Genomic DNA, 4,652 nt, shown 5'->3' with positions numbered 1-4,652 from the left:
CTCTCATCAATCTCTTACCAAAATTCCATGGACTTCCCGCACAAGATCCAATTAGACACCTCAAGGATTTTCATGGTGTATGCTCAACTACTAGGCGGGAAGGATCCGATGAAGTGGCTATATGGTTGTTTGCCTTTCCCTTCTCTCTTGAGGGAAGAGCCAAGGAGTGGTTCTATACCTTGCCTAGTGATGTTGTGTCCGATTGGGATTTGCTTAGGAAAGAATTCCTTGATAAATTCATGCCCGTGGAAATGACGGACAAGCTAAGGAAGGAGATCTCATGTATTGTGCAAGGCGAGATGGAAACTTTGTATGAATATTGGGAACGGTTTCGCAAACTTCTTGATTCATGTCCCAACCATATGATTGACACTCAAGTCTTGCTTAGCTATGTGTGCCAAGGCATGAGGGAGCAAGATAAGAATTTATTGGATGCTTCAAGCAACAGTTCTTTGTCAAAGTATCGGACGGCGGAAGAGGCATGGCAACTCATTACCGACTTGGCCGAGTCCACTCAACATGCTAGACGAAGAGTCAACCGTCCAAAGGCCGTAAATGAAGTTTCCTCTAGTGGTGAGACCGCTACCTTTACCAAGACTTTGTGTGAAATGACAAGCCTCCTAAAGCAACTCCAAGTGAATCAACAACCATCTCCATCTCAACAACAACCTTCTTCTCAAAACCAACAATGTCAACAATTGGTCCCTCAAAGAGTATGTGGTATTTAATCATGCTACTCCCACTACACGGACGAATGTCCAAGTCTCCAAGAAGATAACACTCTAGCGGCTACCCACAACTTTTATGATCGCCCCTACTATGAACGTTCCAATCAAGGATACCATAACCAAGGGAGCAATTTTAACTAAGGGTACCCCCAACAAGGAGGCAACTATAGCCATGGGAGTAACAATTCCAATCAAGGATGGAGGGATAGCTCCAACCAAAGTTGGCGGGACAATTATCAACAAAGAGGAAGGGACAACGGAGGCAACCAAAGATGGAACAATAACACTTCACAAAACCGTTATTCACAAAACCCTCCAAACCAACAACCAAATCAAGGAAGGAACTATCAAACCTACATACCACCTTATAGACTACCACTCCCACCCAATCAACCCCAAGCACCACAAATTACCTACCCTTCCACATCTCCAAATCAAGATGACACACTCCGATCCAAACTCCAAGGACAAAAGGAACTCCAAAATACCCTCAACTCAAGTCTTAATGGCCTCACTTCTACTCTCCAAGCTCTCATTGCTCGCATGGAGCCACCTTCTATTCCCACTCCTCAAGCCTCAACCTCTGGTGCCTACTCTCTCAACCTTTGTCCAACCCCAAAGGTGGCATCAACGCCGTAACCTTAAGGTCCAAAACGCAATTGAAGGAAAGAGATTCAACGGTACCTAACCCGATGAAAGTTGCTCAAGAAGAAGATGGAGTTGAGATAGAGGAAATTGTAGAGGAGGAGAAGTCACATGTAATAGTTGAAGATGAAGAACCACAACCAAGGAGTGAAGTCCCTAGAAAGGAGCAAATTTTAGAGGAAGTGGCTCAACCAGTTCCATTTCTTACATTGGCAAGAAAGGCTAAGAAGCGTGTGGAGCTTGACCCAACAATAGTAAAGATGTTCAAAAAAGTAGAGGTAACTATCCCCCTCTTTGATGCTATACACCAAGTGCCTAAATATGCGAAATTTCTTAAGGACTTGTGTATGAACAAAGATAGAATTCATGAGTTGGAAACCATTCCATTGGGTAGTTCCATTTCGGCTTTGATGGGATCCATTCCGGAAAAGTGTGTTGATCCGGGTCCTTTCCTAGTTTCTTGTGTCATTGATGGAGTCCAATTCATTGATTGTATGTGCGACCTTGGTGCATGCGTTAGTATTATGCCTCTTTCCATTTATCATCTATTGAAGCTCCCACCGTTGAAGCGGTCGGCGACTAGGTTTGTCTTGGCGGACAAGAGCATAATAACCGTGTCGGGTATTGCGAAAGATGTGTTGGTCGATATAAAAGGTTTGATATTCCCAATTGATTTCCATATCATTGAGATGCCACCAAGCGAGTCCGAGAGGACATCATCTATCCTACTTGGGAGGCCATTTTTGAAGACCTCTAGATTCAAGTTGGATGCCCATTCGGGAACTTACTCATTCGAGATAGATGGGAGAGTTGTAAGTTTTAGTCTAGAAGAAGCAATGAGGCACCCACCGGAGAACCATTCCATATTTCGATGTGATTTAATTGACAACATTGTGGCGGAAGTGCATTGTGCAAAGCTAGAAGAGAAAAATATGATTGAAGAAAATAGTGAAGATCCAAGTGAAGAAGTTCAAGTGGCAAGCCAAGAGCAAAAGCTAGAATTGAAGCCATTACCACCCCACTTAAAGTATTCATACCTTGATGAAGCCCACAAGTTTTCGGTGATTATAGTAAGGGAACTCAATCCTCAACAAGAAGAGAAGTTGCTACGCGTTTTGAGGAAGAACAAAAGGGCAATAGGGTGGAGTTTGGCAGATCTAGTAGGGATAAGTCCCCAAGTGTGTGAGCAGCGTATCTTTTTGGAAGAGGGAGCTAGACCCGTGAGACAACCTCAAAGGCGATTAAATCCTACTATTTTGGAGGTTGTCAAGAAAGAGGTAACAAGGTTACTTGAGGCGGACATCATCTACCCTATTTCGGATAGTGAATGGGTAAGTCCCGTTCAAGTTGTACCTAAGAAGTCCGGGGTAACCACAATTAAGAATGAAAGCGGGGAGCTCATAGCAACACGGGTGCAAAACTCTTGGCGAGTATGCATAGACTACCGAAGGTTGAATGCAGCCACTAGAAAAGATCACTTTCCACTTCTGTTTATCGATTAAATGCTCGATCGATTATCCGGTAAGTCTCATTATTGCTTCCTAGATGGCTATTCGGGATACTTTTAAATACACATTGCTCTAGGGGACCAAGAAAAAACAAGATTTACTTGCCCTTTTGGAACTTATGCCTACAAGCGTATGCCATTCGGCTTATGCAATGCACCGGCAACTTTCCAAAGGTGCATGATGAGCATCTTTGCGAATTTTCTAGAGCAATGCATAGAGGTATTCATGGATGACTTCACGGTATATGGTGATTCTTTTGATCATTGCTTGGATAGTCTTGAAAAAGTTTTGGAAAGATGTACTAAAACCAACCTTGTCTTAAATTTTGAGAAATGTCATTTCATGGTCAAACAAGGCATTGTTTTAGGACATATTGTTTCCAAAGATGGTATCTCCGTAGATCCGGCTAAAATTAATGTTATATCTAGTTTGCCTTACCCCTCTTCCGAGAGGGAGGTCCGCTCTTTTCTTGGACATGCAAGATTTTATCGGAGATTCATCAAGAATTTTAGCAAGGTAGCATTGCCTCTCTCAAGGTTGCTACAAAAGGATATTGAGTTTGATTTAAGCAAGGAATGCATAGAGGCTTTCGACAAGCTCAAGGTAGCATTGACCCAAGCTCCCATTGTGCCAGGGCCGGATTGGAGTAGGCCATTTGAAATAATGTGTGATGCTTCCAATTTTGCCATGGGAGTAGCACAACGCGAGGGTAAGAATCCATATGTCATAGCCTATGCATCAAAAACATTAGATGGAGCCCAATCCAACTACACTACTACCGAAAAAGAACTTTTGGCCATTGTTTTTGCCTTGGACAAGTTCCGAGCATATCTTCTCGGTTCAAGGGTGGTAGTGTACTCGGATCATGCGGCATTAAAGTATTTGTTGGCTAAGAAGGAATCCAAACCGAGATTGATTAGATGGGTTTTATTGTTGCAAGAGTTTGACTTGAAAATCAAGGATAGGAGTGGTACGCAAAACCTAGTGGCGGACCACCTGAGTCGCCTTCAACACACAAAAGGTGATACTACTCCTATCAATGATTCTTTTCCCTTTGAGGGCTTGCATGCAATCTCGGAAACCATTCCTTGGTATGCATCCATTGCCAATTACTTAGTATCTCACTCCTTCGCTCCTAATCTCTCGAAACACCAAAGGGATAAGCTAAAAAGTGAATCCAAATACTATGTGTGGGATGACCCATACCTTTGGAGATGTGGGGCAGATCAAGTAATTCGGAGGTGCATTCCACAAACCGAATTCCACTCAATCTTGGAAGCTTGCCACTCCTCCGAAGGAGGAGGCTATTTTGGACCTCAAAGAATGGCAAGGAAAATCCTAGATTGTGGCTTTTGGTGGCCAACTCTTTTCAAAGACTCTTCTCATTTTTGTAAATCTTGTTCTCAATGCATTAGATTTGGTAATATCTCTAAGAAGGATGAAATTCCCCAACGAACCATGCTATTTTGTGAGATTTTCAATGTGTGGGGAATTGACTTCATGGGGCCATTCCCAAATTCTAATGGTTTTCTCTACATTCTACTCGCCGTTGATTATGTGTCCAAATGGGTGGAAGCGATACCCACCCGGACAGATGATGCTAACGTAGTCCTTTCTTTTGTAAGAAATAATGTCATTTGTAGATTTGGGTCGCCACGATCAATCGTGAGCGACCAAGGTTCACACTTTTGCAACAGAAGAATGGAAGGACTCATGAAGAAGTATAGCATCATGCATAAAGTAGCCACGGCCTACCACCCACAAACAAACG

The sequence above is a fragment of the Arachis ipaensis genome, chromosome B1 (genome assembly GCF_059453495.1).
Source record: "Arachis ipaensis isolate K30076 ecotype BB chromosome B1, ASM5945349v1, whole genome shotgun sequence".
NCBI classification, from domain to species: domain Eukaryota; kingdom Viridiplantae; phylum Streptophyta; class Magnoliopsida; order Fabales; family Fabaceae; genus Arachis; species Arachis ipaensis.
The sequence above is the reverse complement of the archived record's forward strand: the minus strand, read 5'-3'. Positions refer to the sequence as shown.